The sequence below is a fragment of the Hipposideros armiger genome, unplaced genomic scaffold, assembly GCF_001890085.2.
Source record: "Hipposideros armiger isolate ML-2016 unplaced genomic scaffold, ASM189008v1 scaffold_696, whole genome shotgun sequence".
NCBI classification, from domain to species: domain Eukaryota; kingdom Metazoa; phylum Chordata; class Mammalia; order Chiroptera; family Hipposideridae; genus Hipposideros; species Hipposideros armiger.
This window is the reverse complement of record NW_017732046.1, coordinates 495,692-517,463: the sequence shown is the minus strand read 5'-3', so window position 1 is coordinate 517,463 and position 21,772 is coordinate 495,692. Positions and strand designations below refer to the sequence as shown.

Genomic DNA, 21,772 nt, shown 5'->3' with positions numbered 1-21,772 from the left:
TTGTCAGCGAGCTTCTTCCATGAAGCCTGGGGTTAGGACCATAAGCTTCAGGCTTATGTGGTTTTAGCTCAAGAACCCAGAGAAAGGAGGCTCCTCTCTCTCCTAGCAGCTATAGATCTTAGAAAAACAAATTGTAGAGAAGGTTCTTATTAGTTCAGAGTAGGTGGGCACTATGGTCATCTCACTAGAATGTCATGGCCTGGGGAGAGATGATTCCCAAAAGAAAATCAAGATCTGATTCCTGACAAAAGAGGATGGTTGAGTGAGGAGGTAAAAACAACAGATACCCCCAGCAGGTAGTTTGAGCTGGATTGTCTGAAAACAAAGACCTCAGCATGGCCATCATGTCATGGCATCTATTAAAATATGCACTCGGCCTGTGGTCTTGGTGTGATGACCTCGAACACGAAGCCCCAGAAGTGGCTCAGCCTTCTGTGGGCCCAAACTTTCTTCAGTCACTCCAGGTCTTTACAGAGCTTGTTGTCCAGACCATTGGCCAGGAGCTGGCTGTATTTTCCATCCTTCTCATCCTTCTGTCTGTTCAAGAACCAGTCTGGAATCTTGTACTGGCGTGGATTCTGCATATCAGTGATCACACGTTCCACCTCATCCTCTGTGAGCTCTCCTGCCCTCTTGGTGAGGTCGATGTCTGCTTTCCTCAACACCACATGAGCATACCTTCACCCCACACCCTTAATAGCAGTAATGGCAAAGCCTATTTTCTGCCGCCCATTGATATTGGTGTTGAGTAATTGCAAAAGGTGCTGGAACTTCTCAGGGATCACTAGACACATGGCTGCAGCCTCAGGGGCAGCATGTAGGCCGCCTGTGGAAGAGCTGGGGTGGGACATTCTTGACTCATGCTTATTCTTCATGCTAAGCTCCATGTGTGGTAAACAGCTGCAAAAAAAAAAAAAAGTATAGTTACCTTCATCTGTTCTGCATCCTAAGCAGTACAGTATATGTGTAATTACATGAAGAAAGGAAAATTATCCTTCTGTATTGAATAAACAAATAATGCCATTAATAAATCATATCATGGGGCTGGCCAACTGGCGAAATTGGTTGAGTTAGCTTAAGAGCGCGAGCTCTGAGAAACAGGGCCACTGGTTCAAATCCTACATGGGACACTGATGCTGCACCTGAGCTGAGCTACAGCTCAGCTGCCAACATGTGACAGGATGGTGAGAGCACGTGCTCCTAAGAACAAGACTGCCTATTCTATGGTGGCTATGCCTCCCCCCGCAACTAAGACTGAACTCGGCACCTTGAACTGAGCTGCCCCCCGGATGGCTCAGGAGATAGAGCGTGCGCTCTTAACAACAAGGCTGCTGGTTCGACTCCCGCATGGGATGGTGGCTACGCCCACCCACAACTAAGACTGAACACAGCACCTTGAGCTTAGAGGCAACGAGCTGCTGACGGGCAGCCAGATGGCGACTGGCGCCCTCCACAACTAAGACTGAAGAACAACAACTTGGCTGTTCCCTTTCCCCAATTCCCCAACGTTGTTCCCCTCCCGCAATTTCCCAATTAAAATAAATAAATAAATAAATAAATTTTTAAAAATGTAAAATAATAATAATAAATAAATAAATCATATCATGTACAATTACATGAAAAAGAAACAAAGAGGGCCGGCTGCGTGGCGCTTTGTTTAAGAGCTGGCTTGGGACACCAGAGGGCCCTGGTTCAGATCCCACATATGAGGGCCAGTGACACTGCCCTCTACAGCTAAGATGCTGAACAACAGCTCAACCTGAAGCTGGGCTGCCGTGAGTCGAGGGCTACGGCGTAGGCTGCAGCCCCTGCTGCAGTGGGTTGCCATGGGCTACCGTGTGTAGCCAGCAGCCACTGTGAGCGGCTGTCCAGACGCTGGCAACTGATCTGCCTCGCCCAGGAAGAGCGCAATGATGGTGCCAACTCGGGCCAGTGAAGCAACGTCCTCCACAACTAGACTGAAGAACAAAAGGACAGCAACTTGTCTGTTCCCCTTCCCCCAATTCCCCAGCGCTGTTCCCATCCCCCAATTCCCCAATAAAAATCTTTAAAAAAATAAAGAAATTGAAAATAATTTTAAAAAAAGAAAGAAAAAGAAACAAAGAAAAATGTTTCCATATTAAAAAAAAGCAAATCAGGCAATTAACAAATAATAGTCTAAAATATCACCAATTTCAAAATATGAACAAAAGAGTTCACATTATACATAATACCAAAATATTGGGTTGTCAGAAAAGTCATGACACATTTTTGCAACAAAAAACAAAAAAAAATATGTCATGACTTTTCCGACAACCCAATAAAATAAAAGGAAGACATTAGCATTATTTGCATTAATAAATGACTATTATAGAGTCAATTTTTCTAAGTGAAACAATTATATTTGCAAGGGAAAAATAAGTAATTTTGAATAAAAAAAACTACAAAAAAAGAAAACCCTATCTCCTTTATTTAGTCTAATGCTGAAAATAACTCTTAAACTCCTGATTTCATTCTTCAGCATTTTAGCACATGAGCGCATAAAATACTGATGCCTCTCAAATTAGAAGAGTCTTGCTGAGACCTCACTGTGCTCTGCAAACATGATCTCATCTTTCAGATTGGTTATGTTCCAAATCCAGGAGTGAGGGCAAGTTTATGATCGGGGAGGGAAAAAAGGGAAATATTTACATAAGCTCCATAATACAACTTTTTTTAAGAAACCGAAAAGAAATCCATGCTATATATATAAACTCTCTGAGCTTAGTATATGGTGGTACACAATCCAAATAGGAACTAGTGCTGACAAAGAAGGATGGTAGAGTGAGCAGGTAAAAACAATAAATGCCCACAGCAAGCAGTTTGAGTTGGATTGTCTGAAAATGGGAAACAGAATGTAGGGAAGAAATTAGAAAAAAGCAAAGTCACCTGTTTCAATGGAAAAACAAAAAAGAATGAGATGAACCACCTGAAAATATCTTCCCAAGTGTGACATATCCAAAATTAGAAACCTTATTACTGATAACATCAGTGTCTTCCTAAACCAGGATATTGCATAAAAATTTCATCTGGAAGGCATCAAATTCTAACATTAACTAATTAATTAATATGTAATAAACTGATATCCTAGAACTGAAATATCGCAATGATGAAAGCTTTTGCAACTAGTGAGTTGAACATCAAGACTTTTTTGGTGTATCTCCAGAACCCTTTGAAGGAGAATGGGCATTGTATGCCCTACTATACCTGGTAAGTAACTAAAATAACTTTATAAAAATCTAGTTTTTCCTCAATATTCTCAAAATGTTTACTAAATTCTATCATGAGAGTTTCAGTACCCTACCTGTACCATCCCGATTTACCTAAATGGGGTATAAAAGGTAGCAACGCCACCCTTTAGTGATGGAATCCATACAACTAAATGTGAAAGATAGGCTGGGCAATTTATTCAGTAAATATAACTAAGACAGGTTATTTATTCTATTCTGGATAATTCTGTGTTAGACCTATGTTTGAATTATCGAGTTTCTTCTCTAAACATTCCAATTTCCTTGTAAACACCCTCTTTCATGTTTTATTTAGATATTTAAATCCATTTAGATTTGGATTAAGATTAAGTCTGTTGCAGCCTTCTCTTTGCACATCCAGTTTTCTTCAAAGTGTGCCTTTGTGTTCCCACTTTGTCGAGCACAGAGCCACTTATACACTAGGTGTTCAGAAAGTAGTCCTCAAATGAATGTCTAAAATCCCTGAAAAGTTACAAAAAATAGAAGATACCGTCCCCAATACGTATTTTTAGCCAGCATACACTGCTGTCAACTCCATTTCGCTGTGCCAATGTGAGGAAGCCATTTTTTGTCCTTTCCCTAGAGCATTTAGGAAATGCTTGAGACTCAAACAGAGACCTACACCTTTCTGTTATCTTCCAGGTAAACCCGTCATAGATCTTCACCCCACCCACCCCAGTTTACAACATCAAGTCTCGAACTGAAGGTTCCTTTCTTTAGGTCCCGTTGAGTTAGATTGGTGAATCTAGGTTTGGAAAGAGGACAGCCCACTGCAGTGTGCATCCACTAGGGACCTTTCTCCCACAAAAGAGGTTGCCTTAGCACATACAATGTTGTCTCAGAGGTAACAGTCCTCCCTCAGTTAGTTGTCCCCTCTTATCCATTCCTCTTGGTGACATTTATTGAAGAAATGGGTTAGAAGTCTGGACTCTAGCATGCAACAATCTCATGTTTGAATCCTGTCTCTACTAACAGTGTGAGCAAGGGCCACTTAACTTCTCTAAACTTCAATTTTCTCATCCATAAAATAGGGTTGATAATTGTTGCTGCAAAGATTAAAGGATACACTCCATACAAAGTACCCAGCACAGTATTTATTAAATTTTAGTTATCATTAGAATCTGTTGTTAGACTTTAATTTAGATGTTAATTATATCTCTATTTGGGATCCAAAAGGCAATCTAAATTTAAACAGATGTTCTGTTTTCGTTTAGCTGTGGCTTGGCACAGTAGAAAGCTGAAGACCAATGTCCCAACTTCAGTCTTATTTGCATTCAGAAAAGTGAATTATGTCTTCTTATACCTGCATCTCCAAATATGTCAAGTACTGGGCTCATAGTATGTACTTAACAAATGGCGGTTCCCACTCTCCAATTCAGAACAGATTATGCTAACAACGTTCTAAATTTAAAACAAAGTGACTAATCAGGTCAAAGGGTAGCAGATAAAACATCAGAATCTATCACCAGCTCTGCCACCAACTAGCTGGGTAACCTTGAATTTTTTGGCTCTCCTTTGCAAAATACAGAGACAAGCATAATTTTCTAAGGAGATGTATACAAATTGAATCATAGAGAAAGTGACCACAAATATTGTTAATGTCAAATGAGCTAACAGGATGAAATTTCACACTTTTTTAAATAAGAAAAATTAACATATTGTATATTATTTATTCCATTGGTGTTCTTGAACTCAATCTATGATGAAGATCTAGAGATTATTTTAATATGATAGCGCGTGAGTTATTCTTAGATTAAGAAAAAGATGTGGTTAAATGTCAAGCATTTCACTTCCACCTACCAAACAAAGAGAAGCTCTCAGAGGCCAGATTTCATCTCTTTAGTTCACTTATGTGTGCTCAATACCTTGAACAGTGCCTTGAATGTGGGAGGCACTTAAATACTTGTTCAATTGGTAAATGTAAGAAAGGTGGAAAATGGCTCTTTTTTTTTTAGCTGAGCCATCCTGCCACCTGTTGGCAGCTCAGCGGCAGCTCAGCTCCGGTCGGACTCAAACCGCTGTTGCTCAGAGCTCAAACCTTTGAGCGAGCTCTTAACCAATTGAGCCACTCAGCCGGCCCGAAAATGGCTCTTTGTGACATGCTGTCAGGATTCCTATTTCAGATCACCTGATGTTTAGAAGTTGTTAATTTTCTATTTCTAGCCATCCTCTTCAATCCTTCCATGGTCTGTTAGGCTAGAGGATCTACATCTCTATAAAACCTAGTAACCCAGGTAAGATCTGCTCAAGTACTTTTTTTAAATTATTATTATTATTATTTGTTTGTTTTGTAAACTTATGTAGGTACAGATTATAGTGAAATTTTAACAACAGTAAAAACAAAACAAGATTCGGAGGCTACAAGGTCAAAATGATTAATTAAAAAATAAACTTTTAGGTAAAAAAAATGGTGTTACCTTATTTAAATCAAATGTTTTGATCTTCACTTTAATTAAAGTACCTTCCTGTTTGGGCATTACATTAAAACTATCTTCGTTATGTCTATTTTGAGACTTAACCTAAGAATTCTACTTTGTTTGAGATAAACTCTTCTTATAGATTCATCTAGAAGACAAGACATCTGTTCAGGCAACCACTGATAGGTAGCCTGTTATTTGTGCTCCAAACACTTTAAATAGACCCAGAGGGTGAGGTCTGTGAAACTGGAATGAAGCTTTGAAAAATGTGAATAACAAAGACAATTATGATAATAGATTAGCTATACGAAGAACTCACTATTTTCTCAGGCACACTGTTGTTTTTAAAAGTACTTTACAAATATACTTCTTGCTTTAAGTTTCAACTGGTGAGTCAAAATATCAATTGAGACAAAAAGGTAATAACTTCATTTACATTTCTATATCCACAAATACATAGAAAATATAACATCCATATACAGAATTTTTTTAGAGGAAAGAAATATGCTCAGAGTGGAATTTCTCTGATGTTTACATTAAAATGAATGTAGATCCTAATCTCTCAAAGGGTCTCAAGACTTCCTTTCCTTCCTACACAGGAAGAACTCTCTGATTTAATATTGAGTTTGTTTGTTAATCATCATAGCTCTGCATCTTAAAAAAAAAAAAGCTCTATATGTTTTATAAGGTAAAAGCTGCCGACTCCTTGTTTACTTAAAATCTGATAGAAGCAAATATGAACGAATCATAGAAAATACATTTTAGTGATCAAAATACAAAAGATTAAAAACATACTCTGCCTACGTTAATAAAACTTTCAAAGGGATCGTAACCATTTCTGTCAAAGCCTCAGAAGTTCCTGCTTTGGCAGTTAAAAGAGAAGAACATGAAACATTTTGTGAAATTTTTTTTTGTGTGTGGATAATTAAACACAAGCCATGAGAAAACAAATGTACAGATGTACACCATATTTTCATCACTCAGAGGATTAGGGCCATGGATTGGAGACTTAATATTAAAAAGAAACAACATTTGAGACATGCTACTGACTTTTTTCCTATTTAAGGGTTTTTGGTGATTTTGTCATGCTCTCCTATGTTCCCCTTTTTATTTAAAGCGATTATATTGGGGTATCATCTCCTTTCTTATTTCAGGGAGGCCAAACACATCCTCAAATGGCCAGTGCACATTATTAGGTGTGAGTGGTGGGGTGAGGGGTAGTTCTGTACACTGGGCGGGTACATCACCCTTCACTGGGCTTTCTCTTCTTTCATAACCAACAGCCACAGAGAAATCTATCCTGCTGATCATCACAAAAGTGACACCATGTCTCCTAGAGCCTTTGAGAATTTCTCTCCTTATCTTTGGGAGTGGAAATTGATGCTCATAAGTGGGAACTGATAGGTCACATTATTCTCTGTCCTGTGCTCCAGGAATGGGCACTCTCCAGGAGGGGAGAATCAGATTCAATATTATTTCTACTCGCTTTTCAAGCCCTAAAGAGCTCCATGGAAGAGACTCATCCCAAGAATTCTTAGAATTCATCTGGTAACTCAATAATTAGTGGCAATATACGTCCATTCATATCATCCGTTCATCCAACATACAATGAGACCCTATAACAGGCCAAGGGTGGCCGAATGCTACAGATGCCACTACGAACAAGATACCTACCCTTATGAACAGTAAAATCTAGCAGGGAAAGACATTAATCAAATAATGCTATTTAAATATGTACCCACACACACATTTACAACCATCATAAGGACTAGGCAGAAAAGGTGTATAGTGCCATAAGGCTGAAAATAGGGGGATTTGATATAGTGGGGAGGGGGAGAAGCCAGGACAACTTCCCTAATGAAGTGTGTGATTCTTTGTACTGGAGGGGGGGCGGGGTACATGGAGAGCATGCCAGACCCAGGGAGCAGCAGAAGAGGGCTTGTGGGTCTGGAGAAACTACCTGAATGTCAGTGCAACTAGATCTCAGAGAGCAAAGTGAGTAGGAAAGGGGGACGAGATGGATCCGGAAATATAGACACTAGTTAGATCAAGAAAAGCTTTATGTTCTTGTTTTTGTTTTTCTTATCCAAGGAGCAGCGGAAAGACACTGAAGGCTGAGACGTGTGTTTGCATTTTGAAACCCCCGGAGCTAGCAGGATGGTCTGGGAGCAGGTACAGGGAATTTCGGGGAGCCTAGTTAGGTGTGGGGATCTGTCGCCGGTGCGTACTTCAAGGGGAGTCACAGTGGGGCTGCAGCTAGAGTGATGATGGTAGCAATGGAGACATGAGGAGGTAATACCGACAGGCCAGGGAAAATAACCATCACGTCGGGGAAAGCAGAAACTTCAGCACAGCCCTTAAACTGCTGCAAAGTCCAGGCAATAATTTCCTCTCGTAATAGTCTAAAACCACCTGTTGTGTGTCCCTGGAGTTTCTTTCTCTTTTCTTCTCATTCTGGAGAAGGGCACGTCAGCTCAGACTCCATCAGTGGTACAGCGGGTGGGGTGGGGTGGGGGGAGACGTTTGTTAGTGAGTTTTCAGGCCATGGCAGGGAAGGGAGGGATCTTTCTATAGCTGCTTTCCCCCTCACACGCAAAACTGTGGAGCAGACGTGGTCAGGCTTCAGGGTCCCCACATCCTCCTGGTTGCCCTTGACTACTCAGCCTCCCTAACTTATGTCCCAAACGTCATGCTTTTGTCCCCCCACATCATCACTTGCTCTGAGGAAAGTGTCGGGTAAACAAATTCTAACTGAGATGCAAAGGAAAAGGTTATGAATGTCTTCTCCCAAAGAATAATTATGTTTTGATACCTAAAAGAAATGAATCTCAATTAGTGGAAGGCCAGAGACAGTATTTGGGAAGGCAGAAGGGCATTGTTCTGTTCTGAAGTGACACTACCTTCCCAGAGGGCCATGTTCTTCCTATCGTTTGCCTTTCTTACCACAGGTGGGCAGCAGAGGTGAGAAAAACAAAACAACAGAAGGCAAAGGACTGACAGGTTTCCCATTGGTGGACTGAAAAACTCATGCCATTGTTCACAGATCTTTCATAGCTCTACTCTACATGCTTTCTCAGAGATTGCATCGATTTCTTTGATTTAAATGTAATCTGTGTGCTGATGATGCCAAGTTTATATCTTTCCTTCTGACCCTCCTCTAATTCCAGACTCCTCCATCCAGCTACTTACTGACCTTCTCTGCTTGGACATCTCACTAGCATTTCAAATTTAACATGTCCAAAACAGAATTCTTGATACCTGCACCAAACCCCCTCCCAAAACCAGACTTCCACAACTCAGTGAATGACAGCACCAAACACCCAGAAACCTGGGGGTTCCATCCTGGACTTCCCCCTTTCTGTAATAGTTTCCTGGGGCTGCTGTAACAAATGCCCACAAATTTGATGGCTTAAAACAACAGAAATTTATTTTCGTGCTGTCCTAGAGGCCAGAGACCAGAAAATCAAAAATTAGGGCTGCGCTCCCTCTGGAGGCTCTGGGAAAGGATCCTTCCTGCCTCGTCTGGAGTTTTTGGCAGCTCCAGGAATACCTGGCTGCATCACCCCAACCTCTGCAACTGCCTTCACATGGCCTTTTCCACTCTTGTTTGTGTCCTTCCCATGTCTCCTATAAGACCACTTGTCATTGGATTCAGGGCTCATGGGGACAATCCAGGATGATCTCATTTGGAGATCCTTAATTACACCCACAAAGACCTTTTTTCCATATCAGGTCACATTCTCAGGCTCCAAGGATTAAGACATGGGTGTATCTTTTTGAGGACCATCTTTCAAGCCACTGCACTTTCCATTACCCCTCACAGCCAATTCATTCATAAGTCCTGAACAATTCACCTTTAAATTGTATTTCTCAGACAAGCCCCCCATCTTCATTGCTATGAAGATGCTGTGCTTCATTACTTCATTGCTATGACCTTGATTCCTTGTACCTTTATTGGTCTTGAGAATTTCTGCCATGACCCCCTAGCAGCAGTGGTCTCCCTGCTTCCGCTCTTGGCACCTTCCCTCCACAGTTCATCCCCTATACAGTAGCCAAGAGTGGCTTTTAAAAAATATGTATCAGACCATATCACTCACCCGCTTCTAAACCTCCAATGCACTTAGAACAAAGTCCAGCATTATCAACTCCAGCTCCCTGCCCCAGCCTTTCCTCCAGCCATTCATGCTAACAGTGCTCTAACCACATGGACCTCCTACTCATAGCTGAGAGAGGCTATCCCTGGCTGCCCTGTGTAAGGAGGCATTCTCTGCTACTCCTTACACAGCACCCCACGACTTCTATAGCATTTCTCCATTTGCAATTCATTTACCAGTTTATCATCCATATCTCCATACTATGTTGAACCCCCGAGAAGTAGCGACCAAGCCCCTTTTGTTCACCATGCACTTACACGGCGGAAAGTTTGCGAACTTAATTGTCCAACCTTTTGTATATCCAGTGCCCAGCTGGGCACAGCACATGGTAGATGCTCACTACACCTTTGTTAAACTAATTAATTAATTAATTAATTAATGATTGCCATTGATTATAGAATTAAGAACAAACCTTGCCTGGTATTCCAGGTCCCTGGCTTCTAGTCCCCACCTACCACCTATCCTACCTCATTTGCCACTTTTCCTTAGCTGGAAGCTTTAACTCCTGTAAATTCCATCTTCTTATCTTCCTCCCCTCTTTAATTTACGCCATTTTCTCCTTCTGAAATGTCTATTCTGTCTTTTTGCTTATCACATCTTAATTGTTTTTCTATGCCCAGTTGAAACCTCTCGTGCTCCAGGAAGCCCTCTGTCAGCACTCCACATACATTATTCTTTCTCACCTCTCTGCTCTCTCCTAAGCTGCTGTAACCACTATTTCACTGCCTCAGGGGATTCTCACTTATCCCCCCAACTGGACTAAAAGGGATAAGAGTAACTCTGTTTCACACTTCTTTGAATTGACCATTATAGGAATTGAGACAATGAAATGTCCTAGACACCAGCCACTGGTTATTTTCTAGTCTCTGTTTTGCCCACAAGTAGCCATGTGATCTCAAGTACTTTACCTTACCTCTGTAGTTTATTCTCTTCATGCATAAAATAAAGTGGTTAGACCATATTATTTTTAAGGTTCTTCTGGCTCTAAAATGCCAAGATTTTAACAAATCCATTTCAGAAATGAGTGTAGAGATTTAAGTTAGCTATTACATAAATAATTTAGATGTGAAGAATTAAGTCTCTGGCACTTAGAAAATAATAAATGAGTGGCTGATTATTTAATTTTTTTCCCCAGCAAGAAAACTGAGGTTCAGCAATTCAAATAAAGTAACCCAAGGTCAATGGCAAGTAATGACAAACCCCAAGTCCTCCAGGTTAAAAATCCCACACTTTCATCCTGCCTCTGTGATAGTATCACCATACATATAGGGATTTTAGTTTATAAACCATTTTTATAATTATTATCTCATTTCATCTTCAAACCAACTCTGTAAAGCAGGTAGTATTATACCCACTTTACACACGAGGAAGGTGAGGTTCAGAGGGATTAAATTGTGTTACTGGAGGTCACACAACCAATAGGTAGCTAAACTTGGACCACACCTCAAAATTTAGCCTCAGAACCTAAGTTATTTCTAATACGCCACATGACTCTATAGCAAGGACAATCAATGAAGTGAACTTTGTTAAATCACATTTCTGCCAATAGAAACCTGTGCTAAAAATACACTAATAGGTTGCTTATGGTAAACATAGAAAACCTAAGAGCAATATTTAACAGATTTAAATGTTTTACATATATTTTTTTACATGTAGGTAATTTTTCTGCTATTCCACTTTAGTATTCTTCCAGATTCATTCATTCAGGGCTCAGGGCAGTTCCCATTAATACTAATGGGAATCGCACACCCCAGCTCTTCCCACAAAACAGACCTGAAGCACTCAACCATTTAAAAGGCAGAAACTTTTGTTGTCACATGACTAGACTCCCTGCTACCCACTGAGACAGTCTGCTGACATAGTGCGGAAGCTTCATAACAAACTGTTTTTGCCCCCTAAACATGTTTTGAAGCTTGGGGAGACCCAAAAGGAGATGCATTTCAGGATCCATCCCAAATCAAAAAGGGAGAGGTTGGAAAGATTTTATGGCTTTGTTTCTTTTAAGCTAAAAAGGATTTATATTTTCAGACTATTTCATCAGGGCAAGTTTAGAGCAAACATCAAATTTCCTGGAAGGTCACCTTCCCCTCTTTGAGTGTATTGTGGAGAGAGCCCTGGACTAGGAGGCCCAGGACATGGGTTCTAGCTCTAACTCGGGAGCTCACTGTCTTGAACAAATCTCTTAAACTCTGAGCTGCAGTTTAACCTGTTTAAAAAAAAAGCATTAAAAATAAACAGATACAGGGGATGGCCGAGTGGCTCAGCTGGTTAAGAACTCGCTTGGGAGCACCAGCTCTGAGCAGCAGGGCTGCGGTTCGGATCCCACATTGAGGGCCAGTGACACTGCCCTTTACAGCTAAGATGGTGAACAGCTCGACCTGGAGCTGGGCTGCCATGAGTCGCCAGCGACGGCGTAGACTGCAGCGGGGCTGCAGTGGGCTGCTGTGAGCTACATGAGTGGCTGGCAGCCAGCGTGAGTGGCTGGTAGCCGGTGTGAGCTGCTGTGAGCCGCTGTGATCAGCTGACCAACCACCGCTGATCGACTGCCTCACCCGGGAAGAGCACAATGATCATACCAACATGGGCCAGTGAAGCGATGTCCTCCACAACTAGACTGAATAACAAAACAGCAATTTGTCTACCTGTCTGTTCCCCTTCCCCGATTCCCCAATGCTGTTACCCTCCCCCCAATTCCCCAATAAAATCTTTAAAAAATAAAAATAAATAAAAATAAAAAGATACAAATACCTGTCTTCCTTACTTCACAAAGGCATCAGGAGATATTGTTTGTGAAAGTATTTTGTCTACTATAAAGTACTCTTCAAATATAATATAAGGGAATTAGCATTACTGCCAGCTAAAGGTGAACCTGGGACAAACGCTTCCATTTGCGAAGTATGTGTGCATAGCCTGCCACCTAGTGGCTATATGAAGGAATAATTTTTAACTATGTTCTTGGTATTAAAATAAACGAAAGGTAACTTATTAGTATCTTTAGAACTTTTGAACCAATCCTCTTAATTTATCCAGTTGTTAATTAATCTTTACTAACTCTATCAATATTATATCACTAATTCAGCAAAAAAACTAGTGGCAGAAACATAATTACTTAAGTGTAATTTACTTGAACTGAAATTTATGACCTGCCTCACCACTACATTTTTTTTCAACTCAATTTTGAGTGCTACCTTGTGCTGAAGACACAGCAGAGAACGAAGCAAAGTTCCTGTTTTCCTTGGAGCTTACATTGTAGTGGGGGAGACAATCAATGGATAAATATGAAATATGTTAGTTAATGATGAATACTATGAAGAGAAACAAAGCAGAGTAGGGAGATTTGAGAGTGGCTGGCAAGGTGCTAGGTGTGTCACTTTAGATAGGGTTGTCAGGGTGGGCTTCTCAGTTAAGAGACCTGGAGGAAGTGAAGGGGCAAACCATGCCGATATTTGAGGGGCAAGAGTATTTCAAGCCAAGAGAACAGAAGGTACAAAATCCTGAAGGAGAACTATGGTTGACATGACTGAAATACAGCAAGGAGGCAAGCGGAACAGAAGGTAAGGGGGTGGCAAAGGTCAGAGAGGTGGTGGGGGTATCAGCTCAGTATAGGTCATGGTTAAGAATTTACACTTGGCATTGGGAATCTCTCAGTGAGACGGGAAGACACTTGGAGGGTTCTGAGTAGTGAAATGACCTACTAATTCTGAGTAACTCTCTAACAAACAAAATAAAATACCAAATAACCTGACAGACAAGTTTAATGGAATGCCTGGGGAAGAATGGTTCCTGTAAGGACATAAATTTTTCAAAAGGTTTATGAAAACAGCGCTCTTTGAAGGGAACTCACAGAGAGGGTTAGAGAGGAAGAATGCATAGCATCTTTACACTGAAACAAGTTAAGTCAGGCAAGTCAAAGCTATTTTTACTCAGGGATGTTTTTTAAAAAAACACAAAACAAAACCACTTTCATAAGAATGGTGCATAAATTCTTAAGACACTCTTCAATGAAGAAATAAATATTTACTAAATGTCCAGGTGACCTGGAAAGGTTGATTTGGGTTACAAGACAGGGCTGTAGCCTTAAAAACATTTAAAATACATCGAGGAGATAAAACACATGCACATGAAATGATAACATAAGGCAATACAGAAATGCTGAGGGAGAACTGGAGCCGAGGCCACAGCATTTAGGAGAAGGGGCTGTGCTAATGTATGAGCCACAGAGGTACACACGTCAAGCAGGAACTCAAGCGGAGAAAACAGGGCAGGGGCAGGATCCAGGAGAGGTGGCCTGGGTCTAGGACAAAACCCAAGAAAGTTAAGAGGCTATGCCAGGATTATAGACTCACTGAATTTTAGAACCAGAAGGAGCTCATCACAAGAAAAAAAAAAAATTGTAACTCCGTATGGCGACGGATGTTAATCAGACTTATTGTGGTGATCGTTTTGCAATATATACAAACATTGAATCATTGTGTTGTGTAACTGAAACTAATATAATGTTATATGTCAATTATACCTCAATTTTTTTTAAAAGGAAGGCAAATTGGAAATGGTTAAACCCAGCATGCTTGTTTTACAAAAGAGAAAAATCAGATCAATCAAGATCCCATTGGTTAGTGACAGAGCTGGACCTAGAACAAAGACTCCTGAGTTTCGGCCCACTGCTTTGGCACATCACCGCCAGGAAAAGAAAGTGAGACTATGGAATTCTTAAAATGACTAACCAGGTTGGAATGGAGCCAAATGGTTAGAAGAAGGATGTAGGCCTAGGAGCTAAATGGTCAGCAAGGTGGAAAGAAGTAAATAGGTATGAGATAATGGAAAATATATATTGATCCCTGCCCCCGGTTCCTGACACAGAGCTCCTGAAATCCTCTGGGTGATAAGAGTGTCTTTTGTTCTAATGAGGCAACTCCATATGGGCTCCAGGATGAGGGCTGATGGGGGCGGAGGAACAAAGCCATGATTAGAAGCTTGGGATTTTCAGCCCCGCATCCCATTCTCTTGAGAAGGGGGAAGGGCTGAAAATGGAGTTAAATGGAGTTAATGATCAATCATGCCTATGGATGAAGCCTTCTCCATAAAAATCCCCTTAAGTATGGGGCTTGGGGAACTTTCAGGTTGGTGAACACGTCGAGGTGCTGGGAGACTGGCGTGTCCCGATAGGGCATGAAAGCCCCATGTCCCTTCCCACATACCTTGCTCTATACATCTCTTCCATCTGGATGTTCATCTGTACCCTTTACCGTACCGTTTAGCGGATTATTATCTAGTAAATGTAAGCAAAGTGTCTCCCTGAGTTCTGTGAGCCAGTCTAGCAAATTAATTGAACCTAAGGAGGGGGTGTGGGAAGCTGATCGATAGTCAGCTGGTCAAAAGCACAAGTAACAATCTGGGCTTCTGACTGACATCTGAAGTGAGGGGTTGAGGGGGGACAGTCTTGTAGGACTGAGCCCTCAACCTGTGGTGTCTGATGCTATCTCTATGTGGATAGTGTCCAGAACTGAGTTAAATTCTTGGACATCCAGTTGGTGTCCAAGAATTATTTACAGTTTAGGGAACTCGCTCTCCCCCTCAATGGAATTGGGTCAGAACCCTTTCATTAGGCTTCAGGAGGGTAACTAACCAGTAGTATGAGGCAATAATAAAGTGGGCCCAACACTGGACAAGGGTGAGAAAACCTGACCCTGCAAACCTGAGCAGGAGGCTCACACAGACTGAGAATTCAGACCATTTCAAGAGGAGCACAGGAAGAGACATCTAGTGAGAAATCATAGGGGAGGGCGTGATGGGAAGGTCTTTTGGGGGAAGGAAAGGAGTAGAAATTGGTATGCTTTGGACTTTGTTTTTACTCTTTAAAAGATAGCCCCCGCCCTTTTTTTTTCTTGTTTTTATCAGATACAACACATACATGAATAGTCTGGCAAATAAAAGATGCAACTAAACTATCTGAAGATATGGAGATGTGTCATCTTCTTTATATTCTTAATAAGATATACCTGTCACTTTTGTTCTAGAAACAAATTGTTTTTATTTTTTCCAGCTTTATTAAGATATAATTATCAATTTTAAGATACAAGTGCCAATTTTACTGACATACAGCATTGTGTAAGCTTAAGGAATACCACATTATGATTTGATACATGTATATACTGCAAATTGATTACCACAATAAATTTAGTTAACATCCATTGCCTCATATGGTTACAATATTTTTTCATGTGATGAGAACTTTTAAAATAGACCCTTTGAGTCGGTTTCTCTAAACTTCTCAACAACTCTGTCAGTTCCCTAATATCCTTTAATAAACCCTTTTACTGGTTAAATTAGCTAGAGTGGAGTCTGTTCTTTCCAATTAGAAACCTAACTGATGCAACGAGATATCTTGGTGGTAAGTGAAAGCTAACGGCGGCCCCCATCTTGTTCATTTTAAGCACATCGCAGTTGCAATGTACATGGGGCCTGGTTAAGGGCCATATAAAGTATTATGTGGTATAATAAATATATTATATGGGGTTTTTTTCTGTTCTTGGCACAGAGTTCCTAAAAACCCTCGAAATTTCCTGAATGACAGGAGTGAAAGAAGTGTCTGGTTAGTCACAAGCCCCTTGCAACCACACCTGCGTTTATGCTAACAAGGTAGCTGAGGGTGAAGCCCCTTAGATAGCTTCAGCCTGGGAGCTTGTCAGGAGAAAGAGCAAACATTTGATTAGAGGATTGGCACTTTCAGGCCCTCCCCCTGATCTCCAGGGAGGGAAAGGGGGACTAGAGACTAAATCCCATAAAATCTCTTAAAGAAGATCCAAAGAGCTTCCCAGTTGGTCTATACGTGGAGGTGCTGAGATGGTGTCTGCCAAGAGAGGACATGGAAGCTGTGAGCCCCCTCACCGCTCCCTATGTCTCACCCTATGCATCTCTTCCATTTGGCTGCTCCTGAGTTGTATCCTTTATAATAAACCTTGAATCGTAAGTAAAGTGTTTTTCTGAGTTCTGTTCATTGTTCTAGCAAATTACTAACCTAAGGAGGAAGTCAAGGGAACTCCAAAATTTTTAGTCTGCAAGGTAGAAGTGTGGATAGGCTGGGCACCAAATTTGCAGCTGGCATCTAAAGTAGAGGCAGTCCTAAAAAAGAAAAGAAAAATAAAAAATAAAGTAGGGGCAGTCTTGTGGGACTGAGCCTTTAACCCGTGGGGTCTGTGCTAACTCCTGACAGCTACTGTCAGAATTTAATTATTGGAAATCCAGTTGGTGTTGACGAATTGGTTGTTGGTTTCAGCAAAACCACATAGAATATTATATAGTTTGATTTTTTAAGTTTCTTGCAAAAGAGACATGTATGAGGTATGACAATTAAGTTCACGAACTCATCCTAGACAAAGTGCTACATACCTCATTGCTGCATATCACTACAGTCACATTCGAAGCACTCCCCTAGGGAAGCCAGTGCCTAGTCCACCCTTCATAGCAATTTTGGAACTCTTTTTCTGGAATGCCCATCAGAGCTGTCATCATATTACCATTGATGTCCTGAATGTCATAAAAATGTCTTCCTTTCAATATTTTCTTTATCTTTGGGTAAAGAAAGAAGTCATTGGGGGCCTGATCAGGTAAGTAGGGAGGGTGTTCCAATACATTTATTTGTTGAATGGCTAAAAACTACCTCACAGACAGTGAGCTGGTGCATTGTCGTGATGCAAAAACCATGAATTGTTGGCAAAAAGTTCAGGTCATTTAACTTTTTCATCCAGCCTTTTCAGCACTTCCAAATAGTAAATCTGGTTAACTGTTTGTCCAGTTGACACAAATTCATAATGAATAATCCCTCTGATATCAAAATTAGCAATATCGTTTTGACCCTTGATTTGGACTGACGGAACTTTTTTTGTCGTGGAGAATTGGCTGACTCCATTGATGTTTTGTTTCAGGGTCGGATTGGTACACCCATGTTTCGTCACCAGTGATAACATGGCCCAAAACATCGTCTTGCTTCTCTGAAAGGTCTTGGCAAACTTTGACTCTCCTTTGCTTTTATTCATCGATGAGCTCTTTTGGGACCATTTTTGCACATACGTTTCTCATGCCAAGATTTTCAAATAAGATTTTCCTATTTCTCTATGGATGTTTACTTGGTCTGCTATGCTTCTCAGAGTCGGCCAATAAATTTTGACGCACAATTAGATGAATTTTTGCAAGGTTTTCGTCAGTTCTACTCTTTACTGGCCGCCCTGACCTCTATTCAGTGACGCGTTCTCTCCCCTCAAAAAAATGTTTAATCCATTTATACACTGCCATTTTCTTCACGGCATTATCCCCACAAACTTGGACTAACATGCCTTTGATTTCACTTCCACTCTTGCCAAGTTTAACAAGAAATTTAATGTTTGTTCGTTGCTGTAATTCAAGCTCAGACATTCTCAGCACACAAAAACACAACGACAATAATGAATGCCACTCAGCAAGACACCGCTACACCTCGACATAAACACAGCTGTGAGACACTGGTATACCAAGGTTATGAAGGCTTACGGTGCTGTTTGTACAATGCTGCCAATGTAAGTGCACTATGGCAAGTTTGCATACTTAATTATCAGACCTTGTGTTGAAAATAATAATAATGCAAATGGAAGCTAATAAGAAAATGACAAAAGTGAAAAAGATTTCCATCAGCCAGTTAAAAACAGTGTGACAATCAAATAATATATTACAAGCAGTCACCTAATGAATAAGAGATTATGTACTTTTTAAAAAAACTCATGCTATGAAAAGGACATTTTTGAAAACTGATGTGTGAAATAATTTTCATTGTTTGGTAATTTTGTTCCCTAAAACAATATAACTTGTTACTTCTAAAGTCTCACCTGCATAGTGAGACATAATTTATCATTTGTTTAGAAGTTTCAATGGGTTTTAAAACTATTTGTTAAAAACACAAAATCTACCAGTTAGTTTACAAAAGAGTGATTGACATATCAGGAAGGAAAGAAATTTACTAGCCAGGTTTTGACAAAAACTTTGCAAAATTGGTGGATTGAAATGTAGAATGAGTATCAAGACTTAATAATACAGACAACAGTGTATTTCCTTTTGAATCTGTATCTTAATGAGATATCTTTATCAGCTAGGACTTCATTAAAACCAAATACCAAAATAAACTGAACTAGATCTTTAAATTATCATATCACAAAGTGTTAACCAAGATTTTTAAAAAATAGCAAACATGTGTAAATGCATTGCTTTTACCATTATCACTCATTACATTAAATATTGTGGGTGTACGCTAAAATTTTTTTACTAATGGGTTACTTGATCAAAATTTTGGATTGGTCTATCCATCCTTTTCCAAAGTGTTGTTTGTGAACCTCTTCATCAGAATCCCTCAGGGTACCCCCTAAATGCCATTGCCTGAGCCTTGCATTCAAGGCATACCAGCACCGACCTGAGATATTCTCCCGGGTTTAATAAGATTAACTGAAAGAGAATCAAACATGGAATAATTTTATGACCATGTGACTCCCTGTTATTTAATGCTGTTGTTTGTGAAGCATCTTAAGTAACTTAAGTGAAATGCTTCCAACAAGTTGATCCATTGATTTGTAGCATTTCAACATAGATTTCATGTTCGGTTAAACTGAGTATTAATGAAAAGCCTGGACTTTATGCCATCAGTTACTTTATGTAAGTGGTTTTGTTTACTTACTGAACTAAAGGAAGAAACTAGAGATAGAGAAGATATGGCTGGAAGGAAATGATTGAATAGGTTACCTGGAGAACAGCAGAGATGGCCCTAACACAGGACCCTCTTGCCTCCCAATTTCGCAAGCGCCGAAACTCCACATACTTTCGTTTCCACTGCTTTTCATCCACCCACTTTGAACTTCGTCCTCACTCAGAACTGCGTGACCTCTAGGACCTCAAAGGAAGCTTTCTTTTTCTGATCACATTGCCCTCCTTCCCTCACTCCCTTCAGTTTGTTGAGCTGTTCTTCCCTCTTGTAACTTCTGGTCCCTTGCCCTTCTATCCTCCCAGCTGGGCAACCTCATTTCCGGTTTCCCTTTCTCTGACCCTTAGCCTGGAAGGAATCTAATATTGGGAAAAGGTTATAAAACCCTGTTCTAACTGCTTCAGAGCCCAGAGCCCTTCATGCTACTGACCTCATTATTTTGCACAGAATGCTCTGCAGGTCCTGGTTAGAGGTTCCTTCTATTTCCAGGACAGACACTTTGGCATGGACACAGCCTAGGGACATGATCCAAAACCTTAAAGCTGAAATCTCCCATCTGGAATTGTTATATATATATATATTTTTTAATAGACCATAGTAAGTTACTTGAATGTCATCCAAAAGTATAAAAAGGTAGGTTCACCAATTAGATGCTATCCTCAAGCATTTATTACATAAATTATGGTGAAAAAAACTCTATTTTTAAATAATTGATGATTTTCTTTTATAAAAGAGACAGCAATAACACTGATTTAAAATAGACTGAAAGGCATATATGTTTTCCAAATAAGTAACATTAGTAATTACCTCTCTGAATACTGTATTACCTTATTGTACTTTTGAGAGGTGATTTATTTATTCTATTAGCCTAAGAGAGCAATCAGTTCTGTAACACATAATCTTATCACTTAGAATTTGAATTGGTTCATTTTCTGGTAAAACTTAGGATCAAGAAATATAAGCATTATTGATTCTGACTTATTTGCAAATCTCAGCATTTCTAGGTAAATAAATACATAAAAGTTATATGTTTGAGGATGTAGCATTAAATTTTTTTTTTTTTTAGCTGAGCCATCCTGCCACCTGTTGGCAGCTCAGCTTGGGCCGGGACTCGCACCACTGTTGCTCAGAGCTCAAACTCTTGAGCAAGCTCTTAACCAACTGAGCCACTCGACCGGCCCCAAAAAAGTTTTAAATTAAACATTGTAAAGTCCTTTTTAAACTACTAATAACATTTAAAAATTTATGTCAATAATCATGTCTCCAAGGTACCGTAAAATGAATTCAAAGGAATTCATAGCAAAAGGAATAAGAATTTCTTTGCCTTTCATGATCTGTGCTCCAATTTGTTAAAATCAAATTCTTTTATTGCTTATTTGTTTCTTAGGGGCCTTTGTATACACTGTAAAATTTACCTATGTGTCAATAACAATTTAAAAAGTGGTTGTTTTACAATTGCAAATCTCTAAGAAAAATACATTTTTAGAATTTATTAGGTCTGGATAAGGGGTCAGAATTCACTAAAATTAATAGGCTCCTAAAAAACGAATGTATAAGCAATAAACAATTTTTATTTTGACAACTTGGTTTGTTTTCCTTTAAATTCCTTTTAAATGCTGTAACTAATTTTGCTATCATGGCTCTTTTCTCTGATTCTGTCAGAAGGGTTTTTTTCCCTTTATGAATAACTTAGTTTAGTTCTGATCAAAGAATTTAGTTATGAGAAAGACCCACTGAATCATTGAGAGTATCTTTTTCAGTCCCCTGACATGGATCAAAATTGTCAAAACTAGCTGAAAGACCAGGTTGTTGTTCCATGCATACATTTTCCTTTGGTTTGTTAGCTTTTCCAATATAATAAATAATATACTTGCCAATTTCCACCCAATTAGTAGGGGTTTTAATACAGAGAGTTTTGATAACCTCAACAATATTTGAAAGTTGGTAGCCTGTTTAAATTGCTGGGCAATCCCAGTAATTATTTAGGAACTCACTCATCCATTCTTTTTTTACTAATACAGTTGACCCTTGAACAACCGGGGATTATGTGCACTGACTGCCCCCCTCCCACACACACACAGTTGAAAATCGAGTATAACTTTTTTTTTTTTTAAGATTTTTTTTTTTATTGGGGAATTGGGGGGATGGGAACAGTGCTGGGGAATTGGGGAAAGGGGAACAGACAAGTTGCTGTCGTTTTTTTCTTCAATCTAG

At 39.9% G+C, this 21,772-nt stretch overlaps 1 pseudogene; it reads right to left on the bottom strand.

Moving 5' to 3' along the window:
• Positions 1 to 342: 342 nt before the first annotated feature.
• On the bottom strand, positions 343 to 19,834 carry LOC109373250 (40S ribosomal protein S18 pseudogene; annotated as a pseudogene).
• Between the last annotated feature and the right edge of the window lie 1,938 nt (positions 19,835 to 21,772).